General features: G+C 40.5%; 1 long non-coding RNA gene across 1 annotated transcript; it reads right to left on the bottom strand.

Annotated features, from left to right (window-relative positions):
* Positions 1-10,661: 10,661 nt before the first annotated feature.
* LOC125907387 (uncharacterized) lies at positions 10,662-11,105 on the bottom strand. Its single transcript, XR_007452603.1, has 3 exons — positions 11,011-11,105; positions 10,893-10,924; positions 10,662-10,793 (listed from the first exon to the last, which is right to left on the bottom strand). It is a non-coding gene; the product is annotated as an uncharacterized LOC125907387 (long non-coding RNA).
* Between the last annotated feature and the right edge of the window lie 492 nt (positions 11,106-11,597).

The following is an 11,597-nucleotide window of genomic DNA, read 5'->3' on the forward strand; positions in this document are numbered from 1 at the left end:
TCCATCCAAGTTGGACCTCTCGGAACGGAACCTTGGTGTCCTCTTCCCCAACAAAGTGTCACCAGTGCCTGCATTCTGCGTCGCTGGTGTTGATGAATTAACATTCCGTTCAATTGACCGGGACTCCGAAGAGAAGCAAACCAAACGAGGGTAGGAGGAAGAAAGCAGATAAGCCTGAGCATTGCATCGGACCCGCTGGGGGTTGGGAAGCGATCGAGAAAAGAAGGCGAACATTCTTGTGCCCAATTCCTTCCGATTACTTGCGTGCAGCGTCCCCGAGTGACAGCGTGAAATCCACTTTGCTGCGAATAAGACAACGATCTGAATAAATTCGAATAAATTTTATTCCCCTCTCTGGTTCTGTTCGTCTCTCTCTCTTTCTCTCTCCCTTTGATCACATCACATCCTGGCATAACCGGTGACAGCAGCAGTAGCAGCAGTTAGCTGAGGGAGACCTCATATCTCGGGCCCCTCCCGTTGTGCAGATCTTTGCTGGCGCAGTGGCGCACCCGTCCGGCCGGACGCAACCCGGTCACAGTTCAAGCAACTTCAATTGAGCCAATCAAACGAGACGAGTGATGTATGTGTGATGTGACGGTCGATTTCGTTGCGTATTCGCGGCTTCTTGAGGCGAGACAATTGGGTGGCGCGTACCGATGCGCCCTGTCGCTCGTGCGCTTACATCTTCCGGAGCTGGATGTGAAATTGTCCGGCTAAAACACCATAATAATTTAACTGATTACCCCAGTCATCACGATTATGGCGTGATCGGGAGAGAGGGAGGGAGAGGTTTGAGAAGGTGCTGTGAGGAGGCACCCTGGGAAGACACCCAGGCGAACCAGAAGACGCTGCCCGGGAGATGTTACGTCTTTGGTGTGACGAATTAAGGGCACGACCAGCCGCGGGGCGGTCGTTACTCGGCCCCGAGCTGGTGAGAACTTTCAAAACGCACGCATTGATGCATGCTGTGTGTATGTTTTCGGGAGTACTTACCCGGATATCATCTCTCGCCTAGCATGGGTCGTCCATCCAATTGAACCCATTTCCTGAACACTGTCCAGAGGGTTGGGCGCTAGACTCAGATCGCGCGCAAAGTGTCTGTGGCATTGGACTCTGGTGGTCGTGGTCGTCACAAGTGGTTGTAACTTTTTGCCGTTTGACAGTTTCATGTGTCTGGTGCGCCGAGAGAGCGAGACAGAGGGAGAGTTGGTGAGAGTTAGCGAGTGAACTTTCAAATCCAAGATCGCACCACGTGCATCCAACTCATAGGCTCAAAAGCAAACTAAAAAAACAAAACCAAACAAACAGAACCTTAGAGACCTCTTCAAACCACTAGAGACCACATTCCGTGTCGTGTTTCCTGGCTGCGAGCAACTTGAGCAGCAGGCCCCCGTTTGTCAAGTAGTTAAATAATGTATGTAATTATATACATCGCAAAGGCGGGTGAAGAATGTGCGTGTGGAAGTGATCGGTAAGGTTTTGTTGGGAGAAAGTCCTGGCAATTCAAAGGACACGGGTGGACGAGATAGAGCGAAAAACTACGGGCAGAGAAAATCCTGAATAATCATCATCATTCCAACAGAATGAGTGTGCGTGTCCTCTTTTTTCCCTTTACTCGTAACATAACTGGATTGCGTTGTGCTGTTGACGAATGCGTAGCTACGTAGATGCATCATTTCGCCATGTGCATGCGACGGGATGGAAGATGCAGGAAGAAAAAAAAAAAAAAAAACAACCACCAGGCAGCGTGCAGGAGAGAAAAAAGTGCTCATCTCGAGAGCTGGGATGAGGCTGCTGCAAGGGAGGAGGCGGCGAAAAAGGAAATGCAAGGGACGCGTTTGTTTACAAACGCATCCTGCCGGAGCGGATTTCAACGAACTTTCCCACGCATGTGATGGCGATCGAGCTAAGGTGGTGGCAGAGCAGGGGTGGGCAACACGAGAGCGAGGCATGCACCAGATTAAACATGTGCGCAGATGGGCATACGGAGTTGTGTGACATCCTTGTTTGGTGTTTCTTTTTTTTTTTAAATGTCACCATTTTGCCTGTAGGAATTCGTCTATAGGAATATTACCATGTGGTAGATTGCAATGGCGTGTCACTTGTAGAGGAGTGATATCAGGAGATGTCTAGAAATAGCAGCTATTGGCTAGTCTGCTAGATATCAAGGAATAATATCAAACTTATGACATCATCTACCAAGACCAAATACAATGTTTTTGAAGAAGATTGAATGACTCCACAATGCCGTAATTCGATGTCTTGATGTCTTCTATTCCAACCTCAACTCGTTGCAGTACTCCTCCATAACTGCTTATGCTCCATGTTGCATCCCAAAAACCATAACCGTTATGGGTTCTTGATGTAAGTGTCTGAGTCTCTTCAAACCTGGAGGTGGTGGTGATATTAATTGTTTACAGTGTGTGTACTTCGTTGCAGGAAGAGCACTGCAAAGTTGCGAAACGATCACCATTATTGGTGATCGACCTACAACAGCACCACGAATTGAGCAACTCCAGCAACACCGCTAGTGTGGAATTGCTTCGGGAGCTTCTTACGTTTGACGCTACACACGCACGCCACACACAGCTTGTCAAGCGGCTTGTTGCGGCCGATCATTACGATCTCGGATGCCAAAACCGAACCATCCGTGAAAGGTGCTCATAATTTCTTTTCGCCGTCGGGCCTCCCCTCCCATCCACCCCGTCCGCATCGTCCGCAGTTTTATAGATAGGATCATAACATTAAAAAAAGGTGAGAGAGAGACGACAAAAAAAAACTATTGGCCTAGTTCCGCTCTCCGGCCTACGCGCCACGGCCACGCAACACGCGCGCACGCTCGCGCACTATTACCGCATCCCAAGCGGCCGACCGGGAGGGAGGAAACCGGGCGCTGCAACGCAACGCGCCACTCGAGCAAAACAGCAAGCAAGAAATAATACCACCAGCAGCACCTTAGGCCCAAACCTCGTAACCCACTGCCACTGAGTGAAGAAGCCCACCACCGGCGCTGCTGCAAAACCACTTTCTTCGGTGGCGGCGGTGTGTGCGGTTGCGTGAGAGCCTTACGCGTCCGATCGCACCGAAAGAGCCACCCAATTGCCGGGCAAAGGGGTGTGTGAACGGGGAAGGGTGCAGCTCTCACCTCAGCTGACGTTGAGGAGAAGGGGCGCGAAATACAAAAAAAAACCAACACAACAGCACAATCATTGATCATCGCGGCGCAAGAGTCAGGAGACAATTGGGCGGAAAAAGTGGGCTGCTAGTGGGGAGTTTTTTTTTCTTCCTTGGAGCACCCCGTGTGGCACCCCGGTTTTTTTGCTATTGCATCATACCCGACAAACGATCATCTGCCAGTGGTGGTGGTGGTGGTGGTGAGTGTTTATTTTTCCGCGCCATCGTCCACCCTCCGGCCAACGTCGTCGCCGGGCCAGCCGGTTGCTGCGGATGAAAGTGGAAGTGGAACTGCTTGGCCGTGGGGAGGGATGGGCGAAAGGCAACCGCGGGAGTAATGTTATGAAATCGGATGGAAAAAGATTTCTTTCACTCGTCGGCTCTGCTTTCCGCGAACGCGATTGTCCTCAGTGTGCCACCGGGTTGACCTGGTGGGTTGCCTGGTGGGGCCCGGTCTCGCCGACTTGGCCGACCGTGGTGGCGCTATTGTTTCGTTTTTCTATCGGTTCCCCGTCACACACAGGGGAGCAGGAAAATGTGTGTTTGAGAAACTGGTCTTGCGTGGTTTGTTATTTTGGCCAGTCGTTTTGGGTTACATTTTTATGAGCTGCATTCAAAACCAACCAGTAAGAGATGCTTTTTTAAATCGTCACGTGTAAACATTTTCTCCAATGTGGTGTTTGTGATAGGTCCTTTTCCACCCGTATGTAGGTTAAGTCATACAATTTCCCGGTCCTTTTCCAACTTCGTACACACATTTGGAGTCGATGATTTCCTGCAATGAAGTAGGTCGATTTAGAGACGATCTTTTTGAAGCAATTCTCTACAAGACTGTACCGTGACCGGATCGAGAAGCTTTGCCATCCTGAAGATACCCTTCTCTGTCACTGCCATAAGGATGGCTGAAAAAGTAAAGCTTATTGGAGGCTTCAGTTCTATTCAGCACCGATATCCGCTTACCAAGGGTAATAAAAATGGTGATTTTCATTAACAGTTTCATTGTTTAAGAGCTAGATCAATGTAATACAAGTATTTCAAGATTATTCAGATTGCAGCACACGCGAAAATTGCGCTAAAATGAATGTAGTTGTGGTTTAAATGCTTATAGGGCAACCGAATGGGGAGAATTGAACGAATTGTAGAATCAACAAAATTCGTTTGATTGATGATAACGAATTCGATAAGGAGATGATATTGAAACTAGAATTATCGTGAGATGAAATGTGAAAAGGAAGGGAACAAATTATGGTCTGGTGAAAATGAACCAATGTGCATACCGAAAGTTCGTCGGAGTAACATTTGTCGCAAATAAAGTGGACGTAGTTGGTTTCTGAACGACAATGTCTTCAAACTCCTAACTTCTTTATTTTTCAATTCCCGTGCATTAAGTTACACACTTTACTTCAATATCTGTTTCGTCACATTCACCGAAAACGTTCGCCTGCAAGGAAGGAAAGGAAGGAGCATTTATAGACTGTTAAACTGTGTAAATGATTAATCCGTTACCGTGATATGTTCGCGTGGCTCGTGCGTCGTACTAATTCCAACCTTTGCCGCTGCTACTCCAAGCAGTGCTGGAACAGACAGGTGTTATCGGTTTATCAATGAAAGCAAGAGAATTCACCTCTCATGCGAAGAATGGATACTTACCGAGCAGTGCGAAAACAATTACTTGTTTGAACAGTTTCATTTTTGACCAGAGCCGATTGAGGATTAAACACAATCAACCGCTTGAAAGGGAATTGCTTCTACTTAAATAGTAGATTATGGTAGAAAAGCACTGGGTTGCTGTATTTCAGGAAACATGTAGTTGTGCATGTTCTGTTCTTTGGACTGTTTGATTCGGACTGAAATGATTCGTTTGATAGCTGCTTGAAAAAAATATGAAAAATGTCTTACAAGGCAATATAGATTTGCTTATTGTGAACAAATTCGACACGGTTTTGTTAATCTTAAAACTACGCCACCGTTCTGCGCCAAATTATAACTCCGAGCGCTAGACTATTTCTTCATGGCGCTTAGAACAGTCCACTCGGTAGAAGTTCCTTTTAATTCAAATATTTTTATGGCAAAAGTATCGTTTATTTGTATTCTGTTCGAATTTTGACATTATTTTATTAAGTCAAACTAACATACAATACAAATTATGAGTCTTCACAATACCCGATAATGTGTTATAGACTTATACTCAAACCTGCTTGTGTTTTACAATAACCCTATTACCGTAGTTCTTGTGTGAAATGAGAAGGCTAAACTAAATGAATAAAAATAAAAATAAACAAACACATTCGAAGTTAATTATCTCAGTTTTAATCAATTCGTGTTTACAAAATACATTTCTCCTTCGAATCATTGGAATCTGACTTCATGCACTAACTTAGAGTTTTCATAGAGGCACCAAACGTTAGTAATACCGCTTCTATTATTATATTCCGTAATCTGTCGGATGAATGTATCCGTCTGGTTCGAAAGGTGGAGGATCAACTTTTTCCGTTACGGGCATTTCCCTAGCACCCACGAAAGCAACCAACGCTGAGGAGGGAACAAGAGCAATGTCGCAAAATATAATGCGATGAAATCTTTACATTGAAGCAAAACTTTAAAGGGATAGATTACCGATTAGCGCCAAAAGCATCATCTGCACGTAGAGCTTCATGTTGGATGAATTTTGATGTTAACTTTCAGCAAAGAATACCACCAATAGAAAGATTCGCTCTGCTTTTATAGTACATTACATGAACAATCAATTACGAACGTTTTACGTCTTTTTGTTTGAATTAGTTTTACTAACGTGAGTGGAACGATTGGATCAAACTATTTTGTCAAAATTAGTCCTGGAGGTATAGTGCAGTTCTTGAACAAATTTAAAATAGAAACATGTGCATTCGACGCCTAATATGCACCTTGGTGACACAATTCCCTATCAAAAGTATCTAACCAAGAAGTGTATTCAGTGTGCCTGAATGGTTCAGCAAACTTAAAAATAAGATTTATCATTAATGCAAGCTGTTGTTCCCTGTAATTATCGGCAGAGGGCACTAACACGGCAAGAGATTAGTGTGACCCACGTCGAACACTTATCGGGTCGAGTATTCCCGATACTCGATACTTGATCGAGTTTGATCCGGAACAACTGATTTAGTAAAGAAATACCAGATCATTCTGCGGATTAAGGATTGAAGATGACAACTTGTCTAACATTTTGAACAAATCAAGTAACCTTTTAAGTAAGCTATTGACATATTAAATTATTAAAATATTAGTTTAGAAGTATTGGTTCTTAGGAAGTTCATTTTAGACTTTGCTCGGGAGTTATATTCGAATTTTTATTAACATTAAATAATAAAGTCAAGTGTATCAAGATGCCGCTATCAACACAACACGGAAATATAACTGCGTGAAGAGATGGGTAAAGCATAAAAAGATGGTAAATTGCTTTAGACTGATTTCATAAATCTTTAATTATTTCAGTTTAAATTAAATTCGTGTTTACAAGAAGCTTTTTACATTCAAATCCTTGGAATCTGATTTCATGTACTGACGTGGATTATTGTAATTTTCCCTTTTTTCATGACTTAGCACCAAACGTGAGGATTAGTCCCTTCAAGGCATCCGTCATAGAAGCTCTGCAAGTAAAATGGTACGCACGTTGAAATAGATGTTGACTAGTTTCCTAATAAACTGTTAGCCGTACTTCATCGTCTGGATCGAACGGTGGAGGATCAACTTTATCCGTTACGTACATTTCCCCAGCACCCACGAAAGCAAGCAACGCTGAGGAGAAAAGTACAAAAATGTCGCAAAACATAATGCGATGAAATATTTACAATACAGCAAAACTATGAAAGGATAGATTACCAAGTAGCGCCAAAAGCATCATCTGCACGTAGAGCTTCATGTTGGATGATTTTAGCAGTTAACTTTAAGGAAAGAATGCCACTAATAGAAAGATTTGCTCCGTTTATATAATACATGCACAATCAATTACGAATGTTTTTCATCGTTTTGTATGTGTTGTACTAACGTGTGTGGAACGATTGGAACAAGTATTTACTCAAAATTAGTTCTGCAGGTATAGTGCAGTTCTTGAACAAATTTTGAAATGGAGCTGTTGGAAATTGTGTGTGTGTGTATCTATGGAGTCTATCGGCTTGATTTGCACTAAGAAAGTGCATGTACGATCGCGGTTCATTTTCAGCTGAATTTTCATTATAAACTAAGATTTTTATTGAATAAAAGTGCTTTTCAGAATATAACTTTGCTCAAAACTTTAATTTCCCTCCATTGAGATTTGACATTATTCGGATGTCACTTTGTTAAAAGTTTTGTAGAACACTTTGCACGTTTGTTTCAATTTGTTGGGACGATTGTGGCATTGGTTCAGTCGGTTCGTCTGAAGTAGGGTGTCCACACTTTCCAGCTCCATAGGTTTCACAGGCTTCTACGTAAATCTAGGGAGCAACACGGAGAGAAACATTGCTTTCAATTACGCTGAATTTTAACTTGCTTTGAAACCCTGTCTTACCACATAATCCGGAAAGGTAGGTTTTGGCACTGAGCCTTCGGACAATTGTCCCACCGCTAATCCAATCAGTGCTGTTAGGTAGGTAATTAGATAATTGCAGTCAAAGAAGGGGTTTGAGCTTTCATTTTACAATAGTGTGTATACCTATTAGAGTAAGGAGAGCTAATTTCACTATGTTTGACATGTCGTTTCTTTTCACGTTCGGAAAATCTTCAATACTACGTGCAATGATTCGAACTAGGCTAGTATTTGAGCAAATATTCTTGTAAAAACCTTGAATTCGTTATTATTTTCTGTTTGGTTCGCCAGATGGTCTGACAAATCGTTATAATTTGATTGGAAACAGTTAGTCTTAGTAGTTTGACGCATTTGAAGCTTAATATGCACTTTCGTGGAACATTTCCCAATAAAAGGTATCTAATCGAGAAGATCTAGTGTGCTAGAATGGTTCAGCAAAGCGTTAAAATAACATTTACAAAGTAATGCTATTTATTTTAAATAAGAAGAAGCAATAATAATGATATTCGTCATGTAAGGTTAATTTTTCGAAGTAGCGAATGGAGTGAAATCATTACATGCTCGGGCTCCATCCGGTAAAACTGTTGGCGATTTAGTATAGAAATCCAGTAAACCAGAGCATTATGCAGTTTATTGAGTGAAGATAATAAAATGTTTAAAATTCTAAACAAATCAACTGACTGATAAAATAGTTCATCTACAAATTAAATAATTAAAATATTAGTTAAGAAGTATTAATGCTCTGGTTGTTCAGTTTAGAACTTATTCGAAAATTCCACCGAAAATTTATCAAATATAAAATAATAGAGTCGAGTGTTAAATTTTGCAACTGTATTATTTGTGGTAAAGATGTAAGATGTCAAGACTGCCGGTTTAATAGTCTTTTATTTGCCTAGCACTCATGGCCACTGGAAAATGGCATAGAAAGTATAAAAATCATATTTGAATCTTGGTTAGTTGACAATTACTCAGGTACTACCTAACTTCCTGGGAGTAAATAAACAATTTTATGGAAAGCTGCAATAGCAATGGTGAACTTCAATTACTGTGCATATGCACTACCACTACTGTTGCAAGGAAGCGTTATGATTGTTTATAACGCTTAACACGTGCTGCCAATTCGTGGCACTGCAGTATATTGTTGTCTTTTTTTATAGTGATTGTATACATAAAATACATCGTTGAATCATTCAAAAACACGTATAAGGCTCGCTTTAATGAAGCAATTTGTATTAGCCAATATTAGTTATATTTTTTTAATATTCAAGACATTTTTAATAGTAGGTAAAAATTACTACCATCCGTATGATTTGGTTAGTTCAAATTGTTAAATATGTGGATAAATTCGGATGATTTAATAAGTGGATGAATTCGTCTTAAAGTTCGGTTGTTCTTTGGATAAAGCGATTAAAAAGCGCATCAAACCGCTAGTTTGCAAAGCAGTTAGTTTTTATTTACATTGCAGCACTGTTGAAAATTGATAATTTTACAGTTGAATAAATGTGAGGTTTATTTTGCAACGTTATGGTTACAGTTGGAGCTGTTCAACGCATCAAATCTTTGTTCTCTTTGGTTTCTTGTTTAATGTCAGCAAGAGGCCTTTTCGTTGGTGGGTTGGCAGTAGTCCAGCAGTCCTTCTCCAGTCCAAAGGTTTGGCACAATTTCTCATAAACGGACTGAAATAGAAGGTTTGATGTTAGTGTTGAGAGAAACGCAGATGTGCTGATTTTCGTTTGAGTATCATACAATATCATTGCGAGATGGTTCTGCGGATCCCTGTCCGATCAGTGCTAGAGGAGGAAGTGTGTTAAAATAATTATGAAAGGTTATTTAATGTTGGAAGCCGCTTAGTACTGTCACTTACCAATAAATGCAAAGAGAATTATGGTGGCAAGGAATTTCATGTTTCGCTGTTCTTTTTTACAATGGGTTCCGATTGAAACAGGGTTAGTATAAGATTTAAACGTTACAGGGACGAGCGAACATCTTATATATTAGCGTGCTGATGTGGAATCTCACTTGCTACATGTTCTAGAAATGTTGAACATGGATGGAATTGGTTGCAGTTAGCATGTATGGTAACATATTTATATGGTTGTTTATTTCAGAATTTATCATAATAACTCTTACAAGTGTGAGCTTTGCGATTTGATTTCAATTTTGTGGTTGTAGTTGCTAGTTTAAAGTCAAATTCAATTCATTATTTCATTTATTCTGTTACGGATGCGGCGTACATCCGATAAAGATGCCGTCTTCATCAAAACATGGAAAGAACTGGATAAAGAGATAGGTTAAGAATTAAAAAATGATCCACTTGTTAGCTTGTTAGAAATTACATACAATTGGTCTTGCGGTGGTTGTGGTTGCCGGATTTATAGCCATTTTTCCGGCACTCACGAGCCCGAGCAAAGCTGAAAAATGAAATTGGTATAAAACATTACAATCGTGAAAGAAAAATATAAGTTAATATCACAAGTCCACTAGTTTGCAATACACAGCAATGAATTACCGAGCAGCGCGAAAAGAAAAACCTGCACGAAGAACTTCATCCTGTATAATATCCTGCGATAATGAACAGCCACTGAGTGGAAACCACTTTTAAAGTGTTATTGTGGGCTGAAATCTAGGTTTACCAGTGAGGTAATTTGATACAGGATTGTTTGTTTTCTTAATTAGTCAAATGAATTGGAACGTCGTAACGATGTTGTTTACTCCAATACTTGGTGTGTGGATAATGGTAACATTAAAAACTTTGCAGTTAACATTGGGTATAGATTATCGCATGACCTCATTTGATTTATACTGCTTGCAAAATTGTTTAATTTTTTTTTAATCGCTGTTCCGGTGTTTTTTTTTATTACTAAAAGGTTCTCACACAAACTTGTTTAATAACGTTAGTATTGATTTGGAAACTTTCGTTCATATTAATAAAACAATAAAAAACTTCAATATTTCTCTTGTTTAATTTTTAACAGTGAACAATACAATATGTCATTTTTTATTCATGCCTTGTTATTCCCCCTGGATGACACTCAACAAAGAAGCCATTTTTATCGAAACAGGGAAAAAAGGAATCCTGTATGAAGAAATTTTAAAATTTTAAAATAGAAGACCAATAACTTTAATGTAAAGAGCGATCTTCAGCCTGCTCATAGATAGACGTGGCAGTACCTACCGGTTGCTTAGCACTCACGTGTCCGGCCAGGGCTGCAAAGACATTATAAAGGTCGTGAAAGCAACGGTCAAATTATCTTCACAAGTTTAGAAGTTTGCATAAAGCAGGAATGTATTACCAAGTAGCACGAACATGAAAATCAGTACGACGAGCTTCATCCTAGAATATGTGTATCGATAATCAAGAACCGCAAAGTGAACTTCGCCAAATGATTTTACAAGCTTATATAGCTAATGGAGCTGGAAAGAAAACATCTCTATGGTTGGTTGTTTAAACACGGTGCTATGTTAATATATAGAACAGTCGGTTGATAAGGGAGCGATACGGTTGTGTACAATGCGTGACGAATTGTGGTATATGCGTTTATTGTTGCCTTCTTTATTGTGATTTTGTATATTAAATAGATTGTTGAATCATTCAAAAAACACGTACAAGGCTTATTACAAGTAAGCAATTTTTATTAGCCAACAGGAGTTTTAATTTGATAATGCAAAATACATTTTCGATCGATAATTTAGTTATGTTTTGGTTCTTCAGTTTGGCATCATATGATTCACTTCGTTTGGCGGCGAGCGATCATACTCCGGAAGTATCGAAGAGGTTATATCTCTAGTTTAACCTTTAATGCCTATTTAAGGACATGCAGAACAATCAGTTAATGAGCAATGTTAAGGCAATATATTTTGTACCACAACTTACCATACG

The sequence above is a fragment of the Anopheles coluzzii genome, chromosome 3 (genome assembly GCF_943734685.1).
Source record: "Anopheles coluzzii chromosome 3, AcolN3, whole genome shotgun sequence".
In the NCBI taxonomy this organism is placed as follows: Eukaryota; Metazoa; Arthropoda; class Insecta; order Diptera; family Culicidae; genus Anopheles; species Anopheles coluzzii.